The sequence below is a fragment of the Pan troglodytes genome, chromosome 4 (assembly GCF_028858775.2).
Source record: "Pan troglodytes isolate AG18354 chromosome 4, NHGRI_mPanTro3-v2.0_pri, whole genome shotgun sequence".
NCBI lineage: Eukaryota > Metazoa > Chordata > Mammalia > Primates > Hominidae > Pan > Pan troglodytes.
Window position 1 is genome coordinate 40123060 of NC_072402.2, and position 12194 is coordinate 40135253.

Sequence of the window (12194 nt, forward strand, 5' to 3'; positions counted from 1 at the left end):
TCATGAATTCTGCCGGAATGTTTAAAACTTTCAGGGCATCAGGCAGGGAGTATAAGCTCATTATGCAACAAATATCAGATCTCACAGCTCGCTTCATATACGTACTACCCTGTGAACTGAAACATGTTCATATTGGAAGCGCATTTGTTTCCAGTTACAAAAATGTGCTAGTTATGATGGATTTGGGAAATATGCTTGTTCTTCTGCATATCCACTCTGTGGCATAACTCTTCTTCCCTCTTGTTATCTGACTTCTGCTTCCACTTGGGATATCTATCACTCTTGTTATCTACCACAAGCTCCCAAAATTCCATCATTTAAGAGTTAGTCCTTTTTGTTTTGATTAATAGCAACACTCTGAGTGGTGGATGATGTGCAAAGAAGAGCCACTCATGAGGGACAGACTATAGCTTCTCACACACACAAGCGGCATGGGCCATAGAGTAGAAAAACCATTAGGTCTGTTTTGTGCCAGAAATCTTTGTGATGAGTAAGTTCTTCCTCATATTTCTAAACTTGGAGCTTTTTCCCCCTTAGAGCCTGCATCTTTCACGAAGATATAACATTTGCTGAATTAAAAAGTCACACCAAACTGTCATTGAAATAAAAATACGTATGCAACTATCATTCTGTTCAATAGCCTATAAATTACATAATGTATAGGAAAAAGAATATAAAGCCCCTGTTTATTTCTTCTGGACACACCAAAAAGAAATTTGTCTGCAATCGTTGTATTTACCAAAGTGTTGTAGTGTTGCCTGGGACAATCAATAGAAGGTTACTTTTCCTTGAGTATCACAAGGTAATGCAATCCCAGCTCTGCGAATAACTGGTTCTGTGACCTTAGACAAGCTACTTAACATATTATTTGTTCACTTACCAAATAAATATTTCTTAGGATTTAACTATTTGCCAGGCTCTGTGCTGAAAACTGGATAAAATGGCAGGTAAAATACAATCCTCACCCTCCATGGCTTTATAGTATAATAATATCTTCAGCTGAAAAATAAGGCAATAACTTCTACTTCAGAAGTTATTTTTATTTTTAATTTTTGTGGGTACATAGTAGGTATAAATATTTATGGGGTATATGAGTCTTTTGTATAGGCATGCAATGTGAAATAACATCATGGAGAATGAGGTATCTGTCTCCTCAAGCATTTATCCTTTGAGTAACAAACAATCCAAATACACTCTTTAAGTTATTTTAAAATATGCAACTAAGTTATTATTGACTATAGTCACCCTATTGTCCTATCAAATAGTAGGTGTTATCCATTCTTTCTAACTATTTTTTGGGCGTACCTATTAACAATTCCCACCTCCCCCAGTCCTCCCACTACCCTTCCTAGCCTCTGGTAACTATCCTTCAACTCTCTATGTCAATGAGTTCAATTGTTTTGATTTTTATATCTCCAAAATAAATGAGAACACCTAATATTTGCCTTTCTGTGCCTGGCTTATTTCACTTAACATAATGACCTCCAGTTCCATCTCTGTTGTAAGGTTATGAGATTTACATGAGATTATTATATGTGAAAAGTGCCTGATTCTGTGAAAGCTCTGTGGTCAATATTTATTTACTGTTATTTCTCTTCTTTTTCTTCCTTAGCAGAGTGTCAAGCATAATTCACTCTGATATAGTGCTAAACCTAACTTGTACATGTCAGAAGTTATATACAGGCAGAGAAGGTAAAAATGCTACACATGCCTGTCAGGTAGTCATGCTGCTTCCAGAGGCCAAATTCGCCGTTTGGGTTTTTTAAAGGTTTGGTGGCGGGCTGATTAAAAAAGAGTCTGCTATTTTGAAAAAAATAACTATCTTAATTTGGATTCTCCTAGAAGCAGACCCTGAGACAAAGATTAAAGTACAAATAGTTGCACTGGGAGGTGATCCCAGGAAATCTCCGTAGAGGAGTGGGAAGGGAGATAGGGAAGGAAAGGCAGTGAATAAAGGCTGTGTTACCAAGCAAGTCCTGTTGTTGGCAACTAGGGTTCAGTTCTCTGGGGAGCATTTGGAGACGGTGGAGAATCCACAACTCAGAGTTGCTTCCACTGAGGGGCGAGGAGGTTGGGGTATTTGTCCAGGCACCTGCCAACCTCCGTTGGCTGAAAGCTACTCCCAGGGCATAACTCCTAGGTATTTTCATCCTGCCCAAGGCTGGCACTGGGGGAACAGCACATTCCCTGGCCAGAAAATCTCCCAGAAAGGTGTAAGTGCTGGAGGTAAAGAAGATGATGAGGACTGGGCATGGTAGCTCATGTCTGCAGTCCCAGCACTTTGGGAGTCCAAGATGGGTGGATGGCCTGAGATCAGGAGTTCAAGACCAGCCTGATCAGCATGGTGAAACCCCGTCTCTACTAAAAATATAAAAATTAGCCAGATGTGGTGGTGTGTGCCTGTAATCCCAGCTACTCGGAGGCTGAGGCAGGGAGAATCACTTGAACCTGGGAGACAGAGGTTGCAGTGAGCCAAGATTGTGCCACTGTACTCCAGACTGAGCAACAGAGTGAGACTGAGTCTCAGAACAAAACAAAGAGGAGGAGGAGGAAGAGGAGAAGGAGGAGGAGGAGGAGAGGAGAAGGGGAGGAAGAAGGGGGGAAGAAGAGGAGGAGGAAGAGGACGAGAAAGGGGAAGGGGAGGAGGAGGAGGAAGGGGAGGAAGAAGAGGACGAGGAGGAGGACGAGGAGGAGGAAGCAGAAGGGGAAGGGGAGGAGGAGGAGGAGGAAGAGGAGGAGAAGAAAAAGAAGCATCTTCTGCAATGTTCAAAACGTTTTGACTTGCCACTGAATGATTGTGTTGACTGGAGGTCTTTTCATTCTTATTAGAAGTCAAATAAGATCACATAATACCACAGACCTTGATGTAAGTAATTCTCTATTGCCTGAAAGATATTTCCATTCCTTAGCCTGACAGTCCAGTTCTTCCATGAGCTAGCTCTATACTACCTGTCTCTCTCCACTCCTTGATAAGACCCCTTTTGCAAGCACGCAAGAGCCCCAGATGCATATTCCTACCCCAGGAATTATATTCATTCTCTTTCTCCTGCTCAGAATGTCCCCTGCCTTGACCAGTTGCCCCTCTTCAAGGCCCACATCAAGCCCTAAGCCTTTCGTTAAGCATCTTGACCACATTCCTGACCTTAACCTACCCATTCCTGGAGCTTCTTGTCTGCATCACTCATTGAGGACCTTGTACTCCTTGCCCTCCATGGTTTATCATCAAGTGAACAATCCTGTCTCTCCAAGTGGACCACAAATCCTATTCTCATGAGTAGGGAGACTGCATGTTCCTTCTGGAAATAGCCACATCCTTTTTATTTTCACGCTTTCAATAGTCAAGTGCTTAACAAATGTTGAGTTGTTACAGTGACCTGTGTTGCTCATATCTAACTACATATTAGGCAGTCATACCTCTTTAAGTGCAATGAAGTCTCCTTGAAGTGTAATCCAGGTTTCTGAGAACCAGAAAGCTTAATTGATTCAACAATTACCTTGAACTTTAAAAGGAATTACTAAAAAGTGTTTTAAGGAATCCTACTTACTTCATTGTTTGGCAGCTTCTGCATATCAGGTCCCTTTGCATTTATTGGCATTTATTGCTGTAACATGAAGCAGCATGGTGTCATGATTAGGAGTATGAATTCAGGCACCAAATAGATGTGGGTTAAGAGCATGGGCACACTGATAGTTGTGACCTTGAGCAAGGGAAATAGCCTCTCTATGCCTCAGTATGTTCACTTGTGAAATGGTGATATGGTTTGACTGTGTCCCCACCCAAATCTCATTTTGAATTGTGACTCCCACAATTCCCATGTGTTGTAAGAGGAAATTGGTGGGAGGTAATTGAATCATGGGGGGATCTTTCCCATGCGGTTTTTGTGATAGTGAGTAAGTCTCAAGAAATCTGATGGTTTTAAAAAGGGGAGTTTCCCTGCACAAGCTCTTTTTCTCTTGTCTGCCACCACATGAGATGTGCCTTTCACCTTCTGCCATGATTATGAGGCCTCCCCAGCTATGTGGAACTGTTAAGTCCATTAAATCTCTTTCTTTTGTAAATTGCCCAGTTTCAGGTATGTCATTATCAGCAGCATGAGAACAGACTAATAAAAATGGGGATAGCATTATCACATCCATAAGTTTTCATGTAAAGCATTTAGCTCAGGCTGTAATAATAGAAAGCACTCATTACATGTTGACTATCATTATAAGATAGATCAATTTTATATTATAATATGTACCCAAAATTAAATTTAGATTTGGATATACATTAGCAAAAATTTCAGTTAATTGTACTCTCTCCTGTTAAGGAGTACAGCTGGAACTCTCTTAATACACCTCCATTGAACCAATTCACAAAATTAACAACCACTCTCCATTCCCTCTGTAACAAATGCTGACTGACACTTGTGGGAGGCTGAATTCTCCACATCAGGAGGCCATGCTTCTGGACACAACCTAGTACTTCTGTTCCCACCTGTGGAGCTGTATTTTCACTAAAGATTCAGCTGGGTTTACTCCCAAACCTGGTTATGCTAGTTCCCTTCATCATAATTATATAATTTGATTGAATATTACTCAAACTGACAAAATATGGGTATGAAAAAGTAGTAATTATGTTAATAAAAATATAAGTTGAATATTTTGGAAGGAAAAATAAATTTGGTAAATGTTTAAATGAATGAGGTGTGGGGAAGGCAACTATAAAAGAACTCTAGAAGAGTTCTACACTCACATTTTGTTTTTGTTTTGGTTTTGTCTTTGCAGGAGGCTTTAAATCCTCATTGTACTTTAAAGATGAAACTGGGAATCATAGAGAAAACAATATGGGGTTAACTTACACATGAAAATGATGCAGAGCCATGATTATCCAATTCATGCTCAATGAAAAGACCTTAGACCCACATTGGCAAATGGGTGAATAAATGTACGTGTATAGGTTTCAAGTTAAAATATAATGTTTAAGATGTGTTTTTTTTTAACTATTCTCATTTATGGCCTATTTGATTTCTGACTAGCTATGATCTTTATCACAATAAAAATATTTCTTCCCTAGTTTGCATTTCCATACAAAGGCTGAAATATAGCTTAGCCTCACTTGTAGGCTAAAAGTCCTGTAGAAGTAATCTAGCTTTTTGAGAAGAATCCAGAATCTTTTGCAAATATTCACCTTAGGGGCTGCATTTTGACAGCTCCATTTCTGAAACAGGGCCAAGAGATGGTTCACCAGTCCTGGTCTCCCCAGTTACTTTTCAACACAACCAACCTGCACTCTGGAAGCCAAGAAGTCTCCAGAATGTTCAGTAGGAGCATCCCTATCCCAAGATGTGGTCTGGAATTAGTCTTGTCATCTTACACACAATATACATGTGGTGAACTTGGACCTCTACGTACTTTATGAAATATAGTCCCCCTCCACTCCAAAACTGTCTACGTCTACCTAATCCCTAACCCTTTCAAGGCTTTCTAATTATTTCCCCGCTTTCCAGCACCTGGACTTAAACCCTCTATGAGCTCACCTGCCTGGGACCCTGAGGCTCAGCTTGCTCTTATTTATACCATGCTTTGTGAGCTGGAACTTTCCCCTAGATGCAATGGCATATTCAGAAGCATGATACAGTTATCTTCCTGATTTCAAGTGTGGTCCATATCTGGAGACTCCTAATTTATATCCTACTCGCTGGATCAGATCCTGGGGACCTCCATACTGGCCAAACCCACTTTCACCCTGCTGGCTAGGATACTATCACTTGGAAAGCCCTGCTGGTTAGAACACTATCATTTGGAAAGCACTATCATTTGGACTAGATTCCTAGGCTGGGTCCAAGCCTCTGACTCCTTATCCCTCACTGGCCTATTCCTGTGGCATGGTTTACCTCATGGGAAACCTAGTATGGATTGATTATGCCATGAATGAGGGCCATTCTTGGATTCTTGCCTTCATGGCTTCCACCATATTCTAAATCAAATGCACTCTCCTGCCATTTGGGAAAACAAAGAGTTTAGCCTAGTCTAGGTTTATTCCAACTCACCTGGCTTGATCATCTTCTTGGGCAATGTAATTTTAGGATATAGACCAAAATCTTTTAAGCAAAAGTACCTTACTTTGGATTTATCCTGAAATAATTCTGCAGAAATTTTCTGTGGAAGACTTGAAAACAATCACCTGTTTTGGTTTGTTTCCTCTCCTCTACTTCATGAGCTGTTACCTAAGAATAAGAAGAAACATAATAGGGCTTTCCAGAGTTTTCATGTAAGGGCCCCCCACCCTCATACCAAGTAATGTTTAGAGAAATGGTATGAGGTCAGAGCAAGAATGGGGTCATGTCTGATCCTATCCTACATACTAGTTATACTTGCTCCAATAGTTGCATATTTTTTGACATTTTTTACAGTCAAGAGTTGTGGGGGTTTTCTATTTCAATAAGGAGAAAAAACTATTTTATTTTTGTTTTTTGAGACAGGCTCTTACTCTGTCACACAGGCTAGAGTACAATGCTCCACCTCACTGCAGCCTTGACCTCCCAGGCTCAAGTGATCCTCCTGCCTCAGCCTCCCAAGTAGCTGGAACTACAGGTGCCTGCCACCACACCCACCTAATTTTTGTATTTTTTTTTTGTCAGAATCAGACTTTATTTAGCAATCTGAAAATGTGTTCTTCTGGCTTTAAGTCTTGCAAAATGGGTCATAAGTCAGAGACAGATTTGTTCACTATCTCTGAGTATGTGTGCTTATGTTTCTGTATAGACAAGTGTCTGTCTATAGATGCTTTTGCTTTTTATAGTGATTATAGTTCCACTTTAGTTAATGTATAAAGTCTTATTCTAATAATTCTAAAACCTGAATTAAGTATTCCTTGAGTCTAATGTTCTCTTCTCCTCAGCCTGCCTCCCTCCATCTCTCCCATAAGGCTTCTCCTCCGCCTCCATTAATGCCAGGTCTTTAGAGAGCACCAGCATTCCTACTGAGAACCCAGGGATGGTTGCTGGCTCTTATATCCCTCTGACCTATACCCTCTGGTTGAAGAGCTTCTTTGGGGAGGTGTGGGGTGAGAGGAGTCTTGGCAGTTTCTCTTCAGAGTTGTGCATTTTCACTTGTAGATACCTATTCTTGAGGTTCAGGTGCTGTGAGGTTGCTCTTGTCTGGTACTGTGGAGACTTAAAGCTGGTCTTGGCCCTCCGAGGAGTCAGCTAAGACAAGCTTATTATCCTCTTTCTTGTCTTCCATCTTCTTTGCCTCTCCAGGCTCTGAAGCAGTCTGAGATGTCATTAAGGTGGGAAAAGTGCAAAGTTCTTCGGGGTTCTGATTGTGGATGTTTTCATTTTCTTTGACCTCAGTTCTTACTGGCTTCTCTGGTAGTTCTGGATTAGGGGAGAACTCTAGGGAGGTCCTAGGACTTGGAGTCTCAGTCCCCAAGGAGACCCTTAGGCCAGTGGGTGAACCCTCTTCAGAGGCTGGAGGACTGGAGGGTATGTTTCCTGAGGAGAGCCTGGGGCTTGGAGTGGCTCTGGGTGGAGGCCTACTAGGGGGTGCTGAGGTCCTCTGGATATAGGTTCTCTTCTTTGGTTGTTCAGATCCTTCACTTTCTGTGCAGGTTCGGAGGACTACTTCTGTGGCAGATGATGAAGGCTGCCCTGAAGGGCTCAGGGTTCTGCGTGGTGATGGAGCTGGGGAGCTAGGGAGAACTTCCTCCTGGGACTTGCCACTCCCAATGGTAGGAGAGGGCTGGGTCTGGGCAGGGCCATTGCAGGCTGGTAGAGGCTCTTCTTCCTCAGAGGAGCTTGCTTCAGATCCTTCCTTCTCTATTTCCTCATCTTCTAAGTGCTCCTTGATCTCAGAATTATCTTCCCCTGGGCTGCATCAGGTGCCAGATCTTCAGTTGTTGCAACAGATTCACTCTCACTCTTCAAGGAAAGTGTAGAGGGACTAGTAGGTGAGGTAAGAGGACTGGAGGCTACAGATGTTTGAACTGGGGGATAAATGACTAAAGACAGCCTGCTGCTGCTTGATAGTCCCTTCACCACAAAGACTTTATTGGAATGTTGCTTCTGCAGTTTGCTCATCACCTCCTAGAGATTGCAGTTCAGGTTGCTCATTTCCCTGTAGAAGACATCCCTCAAATTGGAAATGTTTTGGAAGATGGTCACATAGCAGCCAACATGACTATTATAAAGAATAGGCAGCTCCTCTAGTAGTTTTTGGTTCAGATCTTCAAACATAGTCTGGGCTTTGTTGAACTCTTCCTCTGCCTTGGCAGTCTTGGCCTCATCTTTCTTCTTGGCATTCTGTACTGCATCCAGATGATGTTGGGCACCATCATAATCCATGAGTTTTCAACCCCACTTGGCAATTCTCTCCTCAATCTCACTGAACTGGGTGAAGTAGTAAACCAAAGGTGAACAATTTGAACAAAGCGCCAACAACTTCTACCAACAACAGGCAGAAGACCACAAGCTATACAAGGACCTCAAGAACTTCCTTAGTGCAGCTGAAGTGATGCATGAAAGTTTAAAAAGAGTATCAGAAACCCTGCAGGAAATCTACAGCAGCGAGTGGGATAGTCATGAGGAGCTGAAGGCCATCGTAGGGAATAATGATCTCCTTTGGGAAGACTACGAGGAGCAACTGGCTGACCAGGGTGTGAGGACCATGGAAACTAATTTCTTTATTTTTTGTAGAGATGAGGTTTCGCCATGTTACCCAGGCTGGCCTCGAACTCATGCAATCCACCTGCTTCAGCCACCCAAAGTGCTGGGATTACAGGCTTGAACCACTGCGCCTGGTGACAAAACTATTTTAAACTGGAGAGAAGTGGGTGGAATCAATCAAATGTTTGTTGAGCCTACTGTGTGCACTGATTCACTCATCCCACAAGTATTTATGGAGTGTCTGCTCTGTGAAGTCCCCATGCTGGGTGGGCCCTGCCTGAGGATGCAGAAACTAACAATAGGGCATAATCCTATTGACATGGAGTTTACTGGGCAGGACAAACTTATATCAAACACCGGCTATTATTGTGTCTGTGGATGGATCATCCTGACATCTTGGTGTTTCAGTTGCTGAGTGGTGATTGTATAATTTTTGTGATTTTTATGTCTTTTGTGAGGAGGATGGGCAAATAGGTACAATTTTACCATGTATTATTTTGGAAGTTGGGAGGATAAATGAAAGACATGAAAGATAGGTTAATTGGTTTGCATATTTAACAGTAGCTTACAGGAAAAAGGAGTTAAAATGAAAGGTCAAAATAAGAATTAAAGAGAAATGTGTATTGATGCTATGCATGCTCTCCTGGTTTTCCAACAGCAGTTTAATGGAAAATCAGAAACAATTTTACCACTTTACAATAGTTAAACAAAGAAAACATTACCAAGAACAAAACCCTCCCTCTACTACCTTGAGCCCACTTGTCTCCCCTCTTGCTGGTGTCTCTCTCTCCCACAGACAACAATTTCCAGTCCTGGCACTCCTACAGTATGTCAACAGAAATAAGAGCGTGTGCCCAGCAGCTACAATTAGCTAGTCACAGAGACTGTGAAAACCCATTCAACTCCCTGGTTTAGACTAAGTGGCATTTTAAATATATCTGTGGTACTAGAGGAAAAGCAGGCAGGAACAAAGACGCCAGTACTGTCTCCAAATAAGAACAAGGCTTCAGTGTCCCTCCACTGGGATAGCAAAAGGATTCAGGACCCTGACACACATGCACAGGTGTTTTCTTTTGCAGACCAATCTGGCCACATTTTGCTGTGGTTTGCATGGCACCGTGGAAATCAGTGTGGTCCCTTAGGAAAGAGGAATGGAGGATCTGTCAGGAAACCTGGATTCTGGAGCCAATGCTGTGGCTTCCTCGAGGCTTCTAAGTCTCAACTTTTCTGCCAAGTGAGGACAATAATGTTCAACTTCTTACCTCTCAGCACAGAAATGAAAATTAAATGGGTTAATATGTCAAAGTGATTTTTCAAATCGTAAGGAATGATACATATAGGAATCATTAACACTGAATGACATTGTTGAATATCAAAGGTTTTTCAATGCAAAATATGACAACTACATAAGAGTTTATTATACACAATTATGCTGCAAATCTCTGCACTGCTGCAGAGCTTATCTAGCACTTGAAGAGGTACTGTTTGAGGCTGGTGGAGCCAAAACCACTGACAATGATAAATCTACAGTGTCAGAGGAAAGGACAACACAGGAACTAACGATATTGCAAAAGGTGCTGAGTAGTCAGCATAACCAAATCCAGATGTCCATGGAAGAAGGGCAGGGGGCATTTCTGACAATTGAAATTCACAAACGAGCCCTGAGCCACCATCAAGTGAAAGACGTCTCTCGCCTTCCTACCATATGGCCAGAGTGACTTACAGGTAGCTCAACCATGGGACAGGTTTGGCCTCATTGCTTTCCTTGCTCACCTGGCACATAAAACTAATAAAAATCATTGCTGGAAACAACCCAAATGTCCCTGACTGATGAATGGATGAGTAAAATGTGACACATCTCTATAATGGAATATTATTCAGCCATAAAAAGGAATGACATACTGATATATACTACAGTGTGGATGGATCTTGAAAATACATGCTAAGTGAAAGAAGTCAGATACTATGTGACTGGTAAGATACATAATATGTGACACAAAAGGCAACATATTATGTGACTCCATCTGTATGATATGTCCAGAACAGGCAAATCCTAGAGAAAGAAAGCAGATTGGTGTCACCTAATGCTGGGGAGTTGGGGTAAAACAAGAGCGACTGCCAATAGCAGGTGTTACAAATTATCTAAAAATTGATTGTGACAATTGTTGCACATATCTGTGAATATACTAAAAACCATTGAATTGTGTACTTTAAATGGGAAACTTGCAATTTTTTTTTTAAGTCACGTTCCCTCTCTGACCTGTTCCTAACTAACACTGGCATTCTCTGGCCAAGGCCAACAGCATCACACAGTTAAATCCACTCTCTCCCATTAGTGCTCCTATGAAGAGATGGCTGTGTGTGCAGGGACAGGGCTCTGAAACCTTATCGCAGACCCATGCTGCAGTTCTCAGGCGAGGCTTCCTCAGGGCACTTTTAATAGTCTGTCTTCCTTCAAGCCTCTATTAAATTAGAACAATTTAGGTATTTTGGTTTCTCTGTTTTCTTTCATGGTCTTCTCAGAATCAGATTAGAGAGACAAAAATAAACAAACTCTCTGCTTTTCAAAACCAATGACTATTTAAAATGGATCTGTCTCGGCTAGGGACAGACAGCCTTGGTCCCAACCAGTAGCCACTAGCTGACATTTCTGCACAAACCCACAGTTATCACCTTTGCTCTTACTTATGCCTTATGATGTTTCCCATTTACCCAAAATAGGTCATTCTTATTACTCTCTCTCATGGGCTCTTCTCTTTCTTAGCAGTTTTGTGTGGGTGTTTGCTTATATCCCCATATCCCACCCTCCCCCCACCCCACCGCGCTGCTCTGTAACCTGCAAGGGTTACCATAGTGTAGCAGCTCTGACAGTGAAGTTCACATTCCTGGCCCCAGAACCTGGCACAGACAAGACCTCCAATAAACATTTACTGAAGACGTAATAAAGCCCTCAGAGTGCTGCTTTGGAGGTGAGCCATGATCAAGATTGCCTCATTTCCTTTAAGTAATAAGTAATATTTAGTCTAAAGAGTCTGAGCTCCTCCACCTGTCCTTAAACCAATTTGTAGTGAGCACACATTTTCTCCCAAGTGTTCTTCCCTTTGGAGACCACCCATCATCTATGGAATCTTGAGGGGTTGGTCATTTGGCCCCACACCTGGTCAATGATATGGCCAGTGGTTGTTATTCTGGCCACTTTGATTGGCTAAAGGTTGGGCACATGACCAAAACTTGGGAGATTGAAGTCCTCTTGAAACATCTCCACCAGCACTTTCAGGAGAGATGTTCTAAGACAGAGTTTCTCAATATCGGCGCTCTTGACATTTTGTTCTGGATAATTGTCTGTTATGGGAGCTGTCTTGTACATTCTAGGATGTTCAGTAGCATTCCCAATAGATGCCAGTAACAAGCCCCAGTTGTGACAACCAAAAATATTTCTAGACATTGACAAATTTCCATGGGGGTGGGGTGCAAAATTAACCCTAGTTAGGAACCGCTGATGTAAGATGTGCCAGTGAGGACAAAATAAACTGGACTTGCCTGCAT

The 12194-nt window shown here is 42.0% G+C and overlaps 2 pseudogenes; one reads left to right on the forward strand and one right to left on the reverse strand.

Moving 5' to 3' along the window:
- Positions 1–7074: 7074 nt before the first annotated feature.
- On the reverse strand, positions 7075–8285 carry LOC100613040 (bridging integrator 2-like; annotated as a pseudogene).
- A 211-nt stretch (positions 8286–8496) lies between these two features.
- Positions 8497–12194, forward strand: part of LOC471513 (importin subunit alpha-8-like) — a 79026-nt pseudogene continuing 75328 nt past the window's right edge.